This window comes from Protopterus annectens, chromosome 4.part0 (assembly GCF_019279795.1).
Source record: "Protopterus annectens isolate FY-2018-M chromosome 4.part0, PAN1.0, whole genome shotgun sequence".
Classification (NCBI taxonomy): Eukaryota; Metazoa; Chordata; order Ceratodontiformes; family Protopteridae; genus Protopterus; species Protopterus annectens.
The window spans coordinates 953,168,791-953,185,386 of record NC_056733.1 but is presented as its reverse complement, the minus strand read 5'-3'; the positions used below and the strand labels follow the sequence as shown (position 1 = coordinate 953,185,386).

The 16,596-nt window shown below is 47.6% G+C and overlaps 1 protein-coding gene across 1 annotated transcript in view; it reads left to right on the top strand.

Moving 5' to 3' along the window:
• The window catches only part of LOC122799695 (ankyrin repeat and KH domain-containing protein 1-like), a gene marked incomplete in the record, with an annotated part of 3,928,199 nt that overhangs the window by 650,973 nt on the left and 3,260,630 nt on the right, over positions 1-16,596 (top strand).

Here is a 16,596-nt window from a genome sequence, read left to right as displayed (position 1 = left end):
GGTAAGAACACATTGAAGTGCATCACGATTAACGCTGGGGTTCCACAGGGATTTGTTCTTTGCCTCCTGCTGTTCAACATCCTGCCACACGACTGCTGTGCTAAGCACAGGTTCAACCATATCTTCATGTTTGCTGATGACACCACAGTCTTGCGGCATCATCACACTGGAGGATGAAAGGGCATACAGAGAGGAGGTGGCATCTCTGATCAGTTGGTGCAAGGGGAAAACCCTGACCTGAATGTAAGCAAGACCAAGGAGATTATAATCGGCTTAAGGAAAAGAACATACCACCCAGTGCTCAGGATCAATGGTGAGAGTGTGGAGAGGGTTGAGTACGAAATTCCTGGGTTTACACATCAGCGAATCTTATGGTCGGGAAACACCAGCCAACTGGTCAGGAAAGTGCACCAATGCCACCACTTTATGAAGGCTGAAAAAAGCTAAGATTCTTTCTCATATCTACATGTTCTGTAGAGGTTCAGTAGAGAGCATCCTCCTCTGCAACTTCACAGTGTGGTTTGGAAGCTGTACAGTTACAGAAGGGAAGGCACTACAAAGAGTTGTGAGGGTTACAGAGAAGGTAACTGGTTTCAGTCTTCCATCGATACAACACCATTATTTTGCAAGAAGCATCCAAAAGGCCACCAAAATAATACAGGATGGCACGCATCCTGCGCATGGACTGTAAGCATATGGCATTGGGCAGGACTACAAGATTAAATAACAGATGTTATGTAGTCCAGTCTCGCCTGCATTCTTACCCGTGGGTTTGGAGCTGAATATCGGCTCCGACTCTGCCAACTTTTCTAGCTCAAAGTCTTCTGTTGGTTGGGCTAAGCAGGTATCCCATGCTGCACTGCTCCATATTCCCAGATCTCATTTGCTGCTCGTGTAGCTCTGATGTGATCTCGCTCCTGGCTGTGGCCAGGTACCCTTTTTTCTTGTTCTGAGAACTTGTTACAAACAAAAAGCTAATTTTAATTGCCATTTCTAATTGGTGTTGCATTGGTATTTCTGTAGTGTGATTGTGGTTTGTGGTATCCTGCTAGCTGTTCTATCGGGCTAGGCCCATTTTAGTTAGAGGGACCTAGTCCTCCCCTTGTCCGTTGTTGCTTCTCTTCTAAAACCGTTTGAGTTAGAGGTTTTAGTGTCTCTTTCCCTTCTGTGTACGTGGTTAAACAGTTTTAGTTAGAGGTTTTTAGCCCTAGTCGTCTCAATGTGTGTCCCTTCTGAGGATTGTGTGTGTTGTGTAAAAACTTGTTCCTGTGCTTAGTGGTGTTTTGCGTGTCTGTCGTTTTTTCCTGTCAGACAGTGACTTATTCATTGGTGATATTTGTAATTACTTGTTTACAATATGTCCAAAGATTCCAAGGAGCACAAACCTTTGGGTTTTAAAAAGTGCTCTTAAGTGTGGTTACAAGATGTCCATCACTGATGGACATTCTGTTTGTGTTTATTGCCTGGGAGCAATCCATCTGCAGGAGTCCTGCAGCTTCTGCCAGGCTTTTAGTCCCAGGGTACTTCAAGAAAGAAAGAATAAGATAATTCTAAAGGGACTCTTGAAACCCTCGTTCGAAGAGGCCATGGATTCTGCTTACAGTTCTAAATCGAAATCCTCAAAGTCAAAAAAAAAAAAAAAAAAGATCTTCAGCTCCTTCAGTTTCCTTGGAGCCACCGGAGAAAGTCACAAAACTTGCTCCAACCTCCTTGGCTCCGCTGTCCTCGGGACCGCAGGAAGTGTCTGTGTTGATGGAACCGGCGTCTGCTCCAATTATACTGGAACTTCTTTGGAGCCGATCGCCCAGTATTAGACCAGTGTCACCTGAGAGAAGATCTCGATCTCCCCTCCCTGTCCTCCAAATCCTCCAGGATGCTTTCAGATGTGGATGTCGATAGGGTGGTGCAGAGGCTCCTCCAGTCACCAGTTTTGTCAAAATTGTTTTCGGCTCTATCCCAGTCGACTCAGGAGCCCATCCCGATATCTTCTTCGATCATTCCTCCTCCGCGCACATCTCTGTCTTTGGAGCCAGAATGTCCCGCTCCATGTGATGTTCTTAGGTCGGTTCCGATGGCCCCTCCGGGGCCATCTGTACAGACGTCGGCGCCGTCCACGGGGTTCAGGACTCTGAATTCTTCAGTTGGGCCCAAGGGGGACACCTCGAAGATACATTTCGGTTCCTAGTCTCTTGCTCTGTGCCTCTGCTCAAGGAACCCCGAAACCTGTCATGGTCTTGGAGGCTGGCTGGTCCTCTGACTCGGGGGTGGGGTGGGCTGCCTTTGAGGCCATGCGGACTGCGCTGGCCAGATCTGCTACATCATGCGGGTCGGTCATTCTGTCCCCTACCACTTCGGTGAGAGCCTCTGATCACCTATCTGTAGACAGCGGTGCCCCAAGGCTTAGGGATACCCCCACGAGTGGTCCCCAAGATGTCCTTCAAGGATGCATCTGCAGTCCTTACAAATGGGTTGTCCTGTCATCAGGCAGCCCTTCGTTCGGCCGGATTCCAAAGTCTGGGTCTGGCCTCGGCTGGTGTCGCACTTCACCCGACGTCATAGCGGCAGTTCTTCGGGTATAAAGGCATCAGCCGACACCATTTTCCTCAGTCTTTCTTGCCGCGTGGCGCCCGAAGCAGAAGCTGTTAGCAAGTGCTGGTCGGTCAGAACCAGAGATTACTACTACCGAATACTTCTACTACTACCGAAGACTTCTAAAAAGCTAAGTACCCCGTTGGGGACTCTTTCTTGCCTCAGCCGATGTCAGAAAAAGTGAATAACTGTTTAACTTGTGGGAAACAAATAACTCATAAAGATTTCCACTCTTACTGCTTACCTTGCTTAGGCCCAGACCACGACGTAGCAGCTTGTCTAGCCTGTGCTTCTTTCAACCGACGAACACTTAGACGTCGGTCGGAATTTGCTGAGGAGTTTTTCGGCTCCGATTTTGCTTACATTATGCCGTCGGATCCTCCGACTACGCAAATTTCTAAAAAACGCAAGGAAAAGGACCGACACTTGCGGTCCGCGGTTTCGGCCGAAACCGCGGTTAAGCCAACCCCGAGTGTCTCGCTTTCGGCTGAAACAGAGTCCACGGTTCTTCCTTCGGCCGAAAGCTTGCCACTTACCGAGGCCTCATCCAGCTTGGCTGAATCTGCTACTGAAATCCCATCTGCTCTTGCAGGTTCACAGGATTTATCCGATACTATCCCTTTGGATATTTCTACCCCTGCACGTGGAGCTGCTAGGCCTCCTGCATCCATGTCGATTAAGGTCTTTGCCAGGGCTAAAGCAGCAAAAACTACCAAAACTGTGCCTGCTAAGACCCCCTCTCACAGGCCCAGTTCCAGTTCACAAATGCTTAGTCTAGCAGAGGATCTCATTTCTTTGATCCGGGGATACCAACCACATCCAGACAGGGCCTCTCACCCACCTCCAGAGAAGAGGACTAGAGTAGAGCCCCCTGAGCCATCTTCAGATGGCTCCTCTGATGAATCAGATAATTCAAACCCTCCAGAGGCCCCCTTTTCTCCTTATGAGGACTCTGATGCAGAAGAGTCCATTCCTTCAGCCTCTCCGCCTGAGGAATTTTCTTTTGGGGAAACCTTGCATGCTATGAGGGAACAATTTCAATGGCAGGGCCAGGATTTTTCAGACACTAGGAAAAGGCTTAGAACCTTCCTGCATTTGCCACAGCATAGGCCTTTAGCCATTCCTCCAGTACTTGCTGTTGTGGATGATGCTTTTAATGATGCTTGTACTGCTCCTGATTCTCTTCCTCCGGCCCCTGCTAAGCCCGATAGGTACTACAGGGTCCCGGACACACATTATCATTTGTATAAGGCTCCTTTTGCAGATCCCAAAACTATCTCCCAGGGACCTAAGGCTGTAGCAGCTACCTCTGCCAAAAACCCCCTCCCCTCTGAAAGGAAATCCAGGTCCTTAGAGAGATGGGGTAAAAAAGTTTACACTTCAGCTACTCTTTCAGCTAGGGCCTTGAACTGTCAATTCCACATGATCCAGTATCAAGAATTTGTTAGACCAGTTAACTAAAAAGCTGTCCTCAGATGAACCATTAGATAAAAAACCTGTTCAGGAAATGGTACATAATATTCAGCAGGTCAGTAATCATTCCTTGAAATGTGGCTATGATGCACTGGAAGCTTCCTTTAGATCAGCCATGACTGGCACAGTGATCAGAAGACATGCATGGTTAAAAGAGCAGGCCTTACCAGATCATGTCAAATCAAAGCTACTAGATGCTCCCATGGACAAGATCAATTTGTTTGGCTCTCCTGCACAACAAGTGCTGAAGAAGATGGAAGAGAAGGCAAAATCTGTCCAGACAGTCAAAGATTTCTTACAGGTCCAACCTCCAAGGTTTAGCAGGAATTGGCCCTCCAAACATTGGTCCTTTCCAGACACCTCCAGAGCTCAGAGAGGCAGGAATAGGCGCTCAAGAGGCAGAGGTCAATCCAGAGGTGCCTAAAGGGGACGTCAGTGGCAGGCTAACAACCAGTGAGGTACAGCCACAGATACAGCCACCACCACTACTACAGGACAATCACAGTGACTTGGCTTTGGCACCGCCTACCAGGGAACAACTAGAAGCTCCATTAGGCGGGAAGCTAGCCTTATTTTCAGTAAACTGGCATTACATCACAAGAGACAAGTGGATTTTGCAGACAATAGACCAAGGTTACAGGTTTCACTTCCATACTCTACCAAGGAAGAGAGGAATGCCAAACCTACCTCCAAATCAAAAGGCAGAAGCTCTAAAACAAATAACTCACTTACTAAGCATGAGAGCTGTAGAAAAGGTACCATCTATGGAGCAAGGACAGGGATTTTACTCCAGACTCTTCCTGGTACCAAGAAAAGAAAACCAATGGAGACCTATTCTCGACCTGTCCGCTTTATACACATTCCTCATTGTCCCAAAATTCAAAATGCTGACCCTACAGCAGCTTCTTCCCTCTCTACTTCTTGGCATTAACAAAGCAGAACCAGCTAACAGCAAGAAAAGTCCTACAAGCCTTGGGTTACATGGCATCCTGCATAATATTGGTTCCACATGCCAGACTGCATATGAGAAAGTTACAGTGGTACCTAAGGAATTTATGGTCTCAGCACAAGCACAGCCTAGAAACCCAAATTCCAATAATTCCTTGCCTGAAACAAGAATTCCAATGGTGGGCTCAGGCCTGTCAATCAAACAAAGGACTGCCCTTCCACAGCACTCAACCAAGCCAGACAATCACAACGGACGCCTCAGACCTTGGTTGGGGGGCACACATGCTGGACAAGTGCATACAAGGCTTATGGACTCAAGATCAGCTGCACCTACACATAAATCAAAAGGAAATGCTGGCAGTAAAACTGGCAATTCAGACATTCAGACCATTTCTTCAACAAGGTCCACTGTTGATAAGGACAGACAACACCACAGTTATGTGGTACATCAACAAACAGGGAGGCACACATTCGTACCCTCTATGCCGGATGGCAATGGACCTCTGGAATGTGGCCCTGAGCTTCAACATCCAGTTACAAGCAATTTTTGTGCCAGGAAAAGAAAACATTCTAGCAGACATACTAAGCAGAACTACCACGGATGCTGCATCCAGACATCTTCAAAACCATTACAAGAAAGTGGGGGCTACCACAAATAGACTTATTTGCATCCCCACGCAATCACCAACTGAAGAAATTCTGCACAAGGACGGTACCACCCACTTGCTTGGAAAGTGGACTCCCTATCTTTCAGTTGGAAAAACCTGACAGCATATGCATTCCCACCACTTCCTTTGATGCACAAGGTGCTACTGAAGATCAAAGAGGACCTTCCAAGGATCATCCTGATAGCTCCAGACTGGCCAAGGCTACATTGGTACCCATTACTGAGGAGCATGTCTCGGGAACAAATATGAACTCTACCTCTAGTTCCCTTACTGTTAACACAGAACAACTACAACACCCTGCATCCAAACCTGAAAACACTACAGCTGACTGCCTGGAACATTGCATAAGACCAAATAACCCAAATTTATCCCAAAGGGTTAAAGACATTATTTTGGAGGCTCGCAGACCCTCACCAAGAAAAAATTATTCAGCAAAATGGAAAAGATATCACATTTGGAGTACTACAAAGGGAGAAAATGTGTCACTGGTAAACATAGCCAACATCCTGGAATACTTGGCAGAGCTCTTCCACAACGGCCTGTCCTATTCTTCCATTAAGATTCATGCATCAGCTATTTCAGCAGAATACAACTTGGATCCTCCAGTCTTGTCACATCCTCTGCTCAGGCAGTTCCTGAGAGGAATTAAAAATGTAAAGCCACCTAGGAAGGCACCATTGCCTGTGTGGGACTTGAACTTCGTGCTAGAAAAGTTGACACTCCCTCCTTTCGAACCAGCAGCAACAGCAGACTTACAATACTTATCATGGAAAACTGCTTTCTTGCTTGCAATCACTTCAGCAAGAAGGGTATCTGAGCTACAGGCATTAATGGCAGTACAGCCCTTCCTGATCTTCCATCAAGATAGTGTCCATGAGAACAAATCCTACTTTTATGCCAAAGGTGGTCTCCAGAGTATCTTTAAATCAAGCTATCCATCTACCTACATTCTTCCCCAACCCACAGAACAAGGGGGAAAGACTGTTGCATACCTTGGATGTACATAGACAACTACGCTACTACCTGGACAGGACCAAGGGCAATAGAAAAACTGACCAACTACTGGTAGCTTATGCAACAGGAATGGAAGGAAAAGCAATTTCAAAACAGACAATCTCTAAGTGGATAGGAAATTGCATTAGATTTTGTTACTCCTACCATGGGAAGAAAACTCCAGAAAACATCAGGCCTCACTCTACAAGGGCAACAGCCACTACCACAGCTTTCCTCGAGGTGGCTACCAAAGACATTTTAGAGGCTGCTACTTGGAGCTCCGTGCATACATTTGCCAAGCATTATAATTTACCTTTATACTCCAGATCCCGAGCAGGTTTTGCCACTGCTGTTTTGCAAGGGATCTTAGCTACACCATAATCTTATTTCTCCTCCTCCCCCAGTTTGGCTATGGTATTCCACCCATTTGTAAGGACTGCAGATGCATCCTTGAAGGACATAGTACAGTTTTGTACCTACCATAAATGTAGATGTCCGATAGGCATGCATCTGCAGTCAGGATTACCCACCCTCCTTCCCCTCTGTGGTACTCCTAGGGTATTTGCCCATCTTATAGCTAGCTGGGGGAATCTATTATGGTGTATTTGTTTGTATATATGTACATACATGCTTATTTTTTGTTTGCTCTCTACTATTTGGAACCATTTGCATTTATCCAAATTAAGCCTTCCTAGAGGGCACCTGGCATCTGGGGCAAGAAACACTGAGGAAAATGGCGTCGGCTGATGTCTTTATACCCGAAGAACTGCCGCTATGACGTCGGGTGAAGTGCGACACCAGCCGAGGCCAGACCCAGACTTTGGAATCCGGCCGACTGAAGGGCTGCCTGACGACAGGACAACCCACTTGTTATGACTGCAGATGCATCCATGAAGGACATCTGTACTTTTCCGAGGGCCCTTTAGAGTTCTTGCCTGAGGAGCCCCCTAGAAAGAAAACGTGCAAGAGGAAGCACACAGACTCCCAGGATGAGTCTCTCACCTCAGATACTGACCTTGAGGAATTGGAGGGGTCCCCCAAGTCATCCTTTGATGTTTCTTTCTCCGACATCCTGGAGATATTGAAACAGAGGTGACTGGCCGTCCAAAGCCCCCTCCGAGGAGGTCGGTCTTCTTGAAGGCCTTTGCTCAGCCCTCCGCCTCTTGGATGTCCCCACCCTTTGAGTTCCTAGATTTAATTTGTCGGAGGGTGTGGGAGAACCCTGATTCTGTAACCCGTACCTAGGAGACCCAATAAATTTCTTTCTGCTCCCCCGGGTTAGGAGTTTTTGTCCAAAGGAGTCCCTGTGGATGCCATGGTGGTGGCGGCGGCCACTCAGGAGGAAGTAGCAGAGACTTCTTTCTCCGTCCATCCTCCTAACAAGGAGTCTAGGACCATGGACTGGTACGGGAAGCGTACCCTCTCGTCAGCAACCTTTACCTTACGGTCACTGAACTGCCCGTCTCATTTTACTCTGCTTCAGAGAGTTCTCCTCGAGGAGTTAGGAGATAATCTTGCGGGTAATGTGCCTGAGGCGGTGGCCCAGACTGTTAACACCCAGGTGTCTACCCTCAATTTCATCGTTAACTCTTCCATGCGGCTCATTTCATATGCAGCCGAGGGAGCGAGTAGGGCAGCAAGCTCAGGGGTTGCCCTTAGAAGGCAAGCCTGGTTGCGCCTTTGTCATTTCACGGAGGCCTTCAAGTCTTCTTTCACTGACTCCCCCTTTGGTGTTTCTTAGTTCGGGACCAAAGTGAAAGACACCCTCACCAGGTGCGAGCTAGAGGGAATGACCCTGTGTGCTGTAGGGGTCTGATGTCCTTCAAGAATGCAACTGCAGTCGTAACATGTGGGTTGTCCTGCCTCAGGCAGCCCTCGGTCGGCCGGATTCCAAAGTCTGGGTCTGACGTCGGCTGATGTCGCATTTCTCTCCGTCAGAGCGGCTGGAGTACATAAGCATCAGCCGACACCATCTTCTCCAGTCTTTCTTGCCGCGCGGTGCCCGAAGCAGAAGCGGTTCGCAAGTGCCGGTCGGTCAGCTCCTGTATTCTTCGATTCCGAAGTCATCAAAAAAGCTAAGTACCCCGTTGGGGACCTTTTCTTGCCTCAGCCGATGTCAGAAATTACTGAAAAAGTTAACAATTGTCTTTCTTTGTGGTAAACAAATACCTCATAAGGATTTCCACTCTTACTGTCTTCCTTGTCTCGGCCCGTGTAGCATGTGCTCGCTTCAACAAGCGCACTCAGGTGCCGGGTGGAGTTCGCAGAAGATTTTTTCGGTGATAAATTCGCTTACACAATGCCGTCGGATCTTCCGACATCACAAACTCCCAAGAAACGAAAAGACCGGGACAGACACCCTCGGCCCGCGTCTACCACCGACTCCACGCCAAAACCTACAGCGGGTGCTCCGGTTCCCTCTGAGACTGCCTCTCCACCGCTCCGAACCGAAGTCACCGCATTACCGACAACTCCAATAACTGGCGGAGTGATATCTGGAATCGATTTTCCTCCGGATACCGAAACAGAGGAAATGCCCGAGACCATTGCTGTAGACAAGGTCACTCCTGCACGTAGAGCTGCCAGGCCTCCTATGGCCATGTCTATTAAGGCCTACACCAGGGCTAAGGCAGCCAGCAAATCAAAGCATCTTACTACTAAAACCTTTCCTCCGCCTACTCCAGAGACACAAATTATGTCTATGGCTGCTGATTTCATTTCCATGATTAGAGGGTCACAGGCCCATCCTGAGAGAGGATCCCAACCTCCATCTGATGAAAGGCCCCGGGTTGAACCCTCTGACCCTATTCCGTCAGATGAAGACTCTGAGGGCTCTGTCCACTCTGATAGCCAGACCTATGAGGACTCTGATGCAGAGGATTCCATCCCCTCGGCCTCCCCGCCTGAGGATATTTCTTTTGGGGAAGTACTGCATACCATGAGGGAACATTTCAAGTGGCAAGGCCAGAAATATTCTGATTCCAGAAAATGCCTTTGGACTTTCCTTAAGAAACCCCAGCACAGGCCCTTAGCTATTCCTCCTGTTCTTGATGATTTGGATGATTTATATTCTGACTCTAGTGTTACCCCTGACTCTTCCTCCTGCTCCAGCCAAGCCAGACAGGTATTACAGGGTCCCCGAAACTCATTCACATTTATTCAGGGCCCATACTGCTGATTTGGAAACTATTTCTCAGGGGCCTAAAGGAGTTTCAGCTTCTACCTCTAAAAATCCCTTGCCCTCCAACAGGGAAGCTAGGTCATTAGAGAGATGGGGCAAAAAGGTTTACACATGCACACGTCTGGATGCCTTTTTCATATGTTACAATATCAGGATTTCCTGTTAGAAGATTTACAAAAAACATTGGCCACTCCTGATCCTTTAGACAGGAAGGCTTTGCAGGAAGCAGTACATAATACTCAGCAAGTAAGCAATCACTTCCTGCAGTGTGGATATGATGCACTGGAAGCTTCATGGAGGGCAGCTATGACAGGGGCAGTCATTCGTAGACATGCATGGTTAAAAGATCAACCTCTACCAGATCATGTAAAGGCAAAACGTCTGGATGCACCTTTGGAAAAGAACAAGCTTTTTGGTGCTACTGCTAAGGACGTGTTAAAGACCATCGAGGAAAAAGCAAAATCGGTTCAGACTGTGAAAGATTTCCTCCGGGTTCAACCCCCCAGATTTAGTAGGAATTGGCCTTCAAAAAACTGGTCCTTTCCTAATCCAGAAAAGTTTCAAAGGGGTAAAAATAGACGTGGCCGAGGAAGAGGTCAATACAGAGGTTCTTACAGGGGACGACAATGGCAGTCAGGAAACCAAAGAAGTGACGCAGGGGTTTCTCCTGCCTCACAGCCACAATCTCAATGACTTTCCTCTACTTCCGCCTACCAGGGAACAAATAGAAGCTCCCTTGGGCGGGAAATTATCTCTGTTTGCAGAAAATTGGCACAGACTGACAAAGGACAAATGGATTTTGGACATTATAGACCGAGGCTACAGGTTCCATTTTCATACCTTACCAAGAAAACAAGGCATGCCAAACCTACCACAAACACAGAGGGCAGAGGCTATCAAGCAAATCTCTCTGCTGACTCAAATGAAAGCAATAGAAAGAGTTCCACAACAAGAACAAGGCCAGGGGTTTTACTCAAGACTGTTCCTTGTTCCAAGAAAAGAAACTCAATGGAGACCAATACTGGATTTGTCCGCATTAAACACTTTTCTCATAGTACCAAAGTTCAAAATGCCGAGACTGCAGCAACTCCTTCCCATGCTGGGCAAGGGGTCTTGGCTGATTACTCTGGACCTCAAGGAGGCATACTTGCATGTCCCTATCAGACATAGCTGCAGAAGATACCTCAGATTTCTTGCAGGGCCAGAGCATTATCAGTTCTCAGCATTGCCGTTTGGCTTATCTACTGCGCCCAGAGTATTCACAAAATGCCTGGCTTCAGTAATTGCTCATTGCAGGCTCCAAGGGATACAAATTTACCCATACCTGGACGACTGCCTCATACAAGCGGACGACAAATTGATGTTGACAAACTTGGACTATGTCATACGATTACTTCAAGCTCTGGGATACACAGTCAACTTCCAAAAGTCAAGACTGCAGCCATCCCAGCAAATCTTCTTAGGAGCCAAATTAGACGCAGCCTCTCAAATGGCTTACTTGACAGAAGACAAGCAAGAGAAGTTAACTCATTACTTCAAAGGTTTAGCAAGACTCACCCAGATGACTGCAAGGAGATTCCTACAGGCCCTGGGTTACATGGCATCCTGCATTCTCCTGGTTCCATTAGCAAGACTACACATGAGAAAGCTTCAATGATACCTAAAAAGCATTTGGTCTCAGCACAGCAACAACTTGGAGACAACCATACCGCTCATTCCATGCCTACAAAAGGAATTCCTATGGTGGGCCTCTGTGAGCCAGGCCAACACAGGTATGTCATTCAAAAAAACCACAGATAACACAGACCATGACCACAGACGCCTCAGACCTTGGATGGGGGGGCGCACATGGAAGGCAGGTGTATACAAGGACAATGGTCTCAAAAGGAAACACATCTGCATATAAATCAAAAAGAAATGCTGGCAGTAATGCATGCCATCGAGGCCTATCAACAACAACTTCAACAAGGCCATTTACTGATACGGACAGACAACACCACTGTGATGTGGTATATAAACAAGCAAGGGGGCACCCACTCTTACCCCCTTTGCAGACTAACAATGCATCTTTGGGAGAAATCACTGAGCCTAAACATCCACTTACAATCCCAGTTTGTTCCAGGCAAAGACAATGTGCTGGCGGACAGCCTAAGCAGGAATTTCACAGATCCACACGAGTGGAGGTTACATCCGAAGATCTTCACACAACTCACTTCTACATGGGGCAGGCCAGAAGTAGACCTATTTGCCTCTCACCTCAACCATCATCTACAATAATTCTGCACAAGGACATACCATCCAAAAGCTTGGAAAATAGATGCTCTCTCATTCAGCTGGAATTTCCTAACAATCTATGCATTCCCACCTCTGCCACTGATGACCTGAGTACTACTAAAGATCAAAGCAGAGACCCAAGGGAATCATAATAGCTCCGGACTGGCCAAGACAACACTGGTACCCACTACTAAGGAGCATATGTCACACCAGGAGGTGGGCCCTTCCCCAATGGCCTCTACTCTTGACTCAACACAATCTCAACACAGTGCATCCAAACCTTCAGACACTGCAGCTAACAGCATGGGAGATCCCATAAACAACCTCAACCTAACTCTCTCCAAGGAAGTACAGCGGATACTAACAGAGGCTCGAAGACCATCCACCAGAAAGGTTTACTTAGCAAAATGGAAAAGTTTCAGCAATTGGAATACCAGCAAGGGGCATGATGCCTCATTGTTGAACATCCCACTCATCTTGGAATACTTGGCGGATATGCTAAAGAACGGCCTCTCATATTCTTCCATAAAGATACATGCAGCTATTTCAGCTAGATATAACACTGATCCTCCAGTCTTTTCACATCCTTTGCTAAGGCAATTCCTTAGGGGAGAATCAAGAACATCAAGCCACCAAGAAAGGCCCCAGTGCCAGCCTGGGACCTCAATTTTGTTCTAGAAAAACTGACTACCTCCTTTTGAGCCAGCAGCTTCAGTTGACTTGCAATTTCTCTCATGGAAGACAGCTTTCCTGTTGGCAATTACCTCAGCAAGAAGGGTTTCGGAACTACAGGCCCTAATGGCAATACCACCATTCATAATTTTTCAGAGACAGGGTTTCATTAAGGACCAACCCTACCTTTATGCCAAAGGTGGTATCTAGGGTTTCTTTGAATCAAGCTATTCATTTGCCTGCTTTCTTTCCCAATCCTGAGAATAAGGGGGAAAGACTGTTGCATACCTTGGACATTCACAGACAACTTCGATACTACCTGGACAGAACCAAGGCCAGTAGGAAGTCTGAACAACCTTTTGTAGCTTACGCCCCTGCAGTCCAAGGAAAAGCAATTTCAAAACAGACTATTTCAAAATGGATTGGACATTGCATCAGATTTTGTTATTCTTTTCATGGAAAGACTGTTCCAGCCAATGTCAGACCACATTCCACAAGAGCTACAGCCACCTCTACAGCATTCTTAAGACGGGTGCCTACTAAGGACATTCTAGAAGCTGCTACATGGAGCTCCGTGCCTACATTCTCCAAACACTACAATCTCCCTCTATACTCCAGATCCAGAGCAGGCTTTGCTTCGGCAGTCCTGCAGGGTTTGATTGCCACACCATCTTTTTCCTAGAGCATACCTCCTCCCCCAGCTAAGCTATGGTATTCTACCCACATGTTATGACTGCAGTTGCATTCTTGAAGGACATAGTACAGTTTTGTACCTACCATAAATGTAGATGTCCGATAGACATGCCACTGCAGTCTGATTTCCCTCCCTCCATACCCCTCTATGCCTAGGACCCTCTCCTATCCCTGTTTCTCTAAGCTGGGGATATCTGTTATGGTGTATTTGTTTTTTATTGATCATTTATTGTTCTGGAATCCTGTTTTTGTCTTCCAATTTGATTACAGCCTTCCTTGGAGGGCACCTGGCATCTGGGGCAAGAAACACTGAAGAAGATGGCGTCGGCTGATGCTTATGTACTCCAGCCGCTCTGACGGAGAGAAATGCGACATCAGCCAACGTCGGACCCAGACTTTGGAATCCGGCCGACCGAGGGCTGACTGAGGCAGGACAACCCACATGTTACGACTGCAGTTGCATGTCTATCGGACATCTACATTTATGGTAGGTACAAAACTGTACTTTTTTCCTTCCCTGTAGGCCTTACCCCAAGGCCCAGCGGGGTGGGAAGATGTGGTTCAAAAAATCAGTTTTTTTTTTTTCCTGGTGGACAAGGTTAGTCCCTCTCCAGAGGCGGGGGGGGGGGTTATTCAGGGAGACACAGCCCTAGAGGCAGAGGGGGCCCCCGCAATTCGGGAGACTGCGATTCCTTTCGTGGCTCTCCCTACTGTCGTTCTTGATGGGATGCCTGACTGTGCCTTTCCGGAGCCAGTCAGGGGTTGAATATCGTTTTACTCGGAAGCCTGGCAAAGCATCACCCAGGACCAATGGGTATTACGAATAATTTCCGGAGGTCGTCATCCCCTTTTCGTCAGACCCCCTCCCCTCCAGTCAGGAAAATTCTGGACGTTCCACCCAGTCAAAGGGATCACGCAGCTTCAGAGGTTTCAAAGCTGCTAAGAAAGGGAACCATCCAGCATGTCCCCTCAGACAAGATCGGATTAGGGACTTAAGATTCTTTTTGGTACTGAAAAGAGCAGGGGACCCGAGACCCATATTAGATCTCAGCCAACTGAAAAACTGTGTACAAAAGTCCAATTTCCATATGGTCACACTACAGTAGATTCTCCCATTGTTGGGAGAAGTATGGATGTGCTCCATCGACCTCAAGGATGCTTACTACCATGTCAAAATGGACAGGGCATCCAGGAGTCACCTACGCTTCCGGCTGGGAGACGGTCATTTCCAGTTTCGAGCCCTGCCCTTTGTTCTCACCACAGCCCACAGGGTGTTCAAGTGTATGGCGGTGACAGCTCACTTGAGATGCCTAGGATTCCAAGTGTTTCCGTACCTGGACGACTGGCTCCTTACTGCCCCCACCAGGCATCTACTAATCCAAACCAGGGACGCTACCATCACTCTCTGTCAACAGTTGGGCGTAACACTGAACTGGGAAAAATCTGCCTTGTTGCCCTCAGTGTGTCATTTTTGTAGGTGCAGAGTTAGACACCGTTCAAATGCAAGCCTTTCTACCGCAGGAAAGAACCCATCTTACAGCAACAGGTGCATGCTCTGCTTCCCCTGAGGAAAGCAAAGGCAAGATGGGTTCTGCAATTCCTGGGGACTATGGAAGCAACAATTATGTTGGTCCCTCTAGCGAGATTGCACATGAGGCTTTTTCAATGGCTCCTCTTTTCTCAGTGGTCTCTCCAAAACCTTCCACTTTCCCATCCTATTTTGCTCACAGATGCGAACAGGATCTCATTTGGTGGCTTTGCACCAGCAATCTGAACAGGGGAAAACCATTAATTCCACCAACCCCGGTTGGCACAGTGACCACGGACGTTTCCCAGATGGGGTGGGGGGCATTATCTAGGCAGGACAGTCCAAGGCACTTGGCAAGATCACGAGATATATCTGCATATAAACGTTCTAGAGATGAGGGTGGTGCTACTTGCGTTGCAGGCACTTAAGAGCTTTCTACCTCTAGGGACTATTGCAATACACTCTGACAACATGTCAGTGGTGTGGTATCTGAACAAGCAGGGGGAAACCAGATCATACCCCCTGTGCAGAGAGGCCACGCAAGTGTGGCAGTGGGCAGTATCTTACTAACTGTTTCTTGTGGCAACACACATTCCAGGGAAGTCCAACGTGATAGCGGACAGGCTAAGCAGAGCTGTTCTGATGCCTTATGAGTGGTCCCTGAATCGTCTAATGGCAGAACGAATCTTCAGCAGGTGGGGTCAGCCTTGCTGCAACCTTTTTGCCAGCCCCCTCAATGGCAAATGCAGCAGCTACTTCATGCTGATCCCCCCACAGGGCGAGTCACCCAGGGACGCTCTAGTTCACGATTGGCCCTACGGTCTGCTTTATGCTTTCCCTCCATTTCCCTTGTTACTAAAAGTGATTCAGAAAGCTCAATCCTTGGGAAGCAGAATGATTGATTGCTCCACACTGGCCTCGTCAAATCTGGTTCCCCTTTCTCCACCCCTACAATGTGGACACACCTTGGATTCTGGACCCACAACCAGATTTACTGACACACATGTCGGGACAGTTCCACCCCTCTCTGTGGACCCTTTGGTTGACAGCCTGGCTACTCCACTTCCGTTGTTAGGCTTCATCACTTTTCACCTGAGGTAGTTCATATTTTATCTTCCTCTCATAAGCCCTCTACTAGGAAGATTTATTCTAGAAAATGGAAGAGGTTTTCTATTTGAGCTCATACTCGAGGAATTGACCCTTACACAGCCTCAATTGCTTCAGTCTTGGAGTTTTTGTCTATGCTTTGCCGTCAGGGTCAAGCGTCGGCTACCATTAAAGTTCAATTGGCAGCGATTTCTAACCTCCATGTTGCTAATGAGCCTAGTCTGATTGCTCAGACTCTAAGGCTTTCCTGAAGGGCACTCTATTACTCCGCCCTCCGGTCTGGGAACGTATCATGCCCTGGGATCTAAGTTTTGTCCTGCAAGCCCTTACTTCACCACCCTTCGAGCCTGCAGCTACCTGCGACTTAAAATTCTTGACCTGGAAAACTGCCTTTTTAATAACCATCACTTCAGCCAGGCGAGTTTCAGAAATTCAAGCCCTTTCCATCAAATCTACGTTCTTGATCTTTC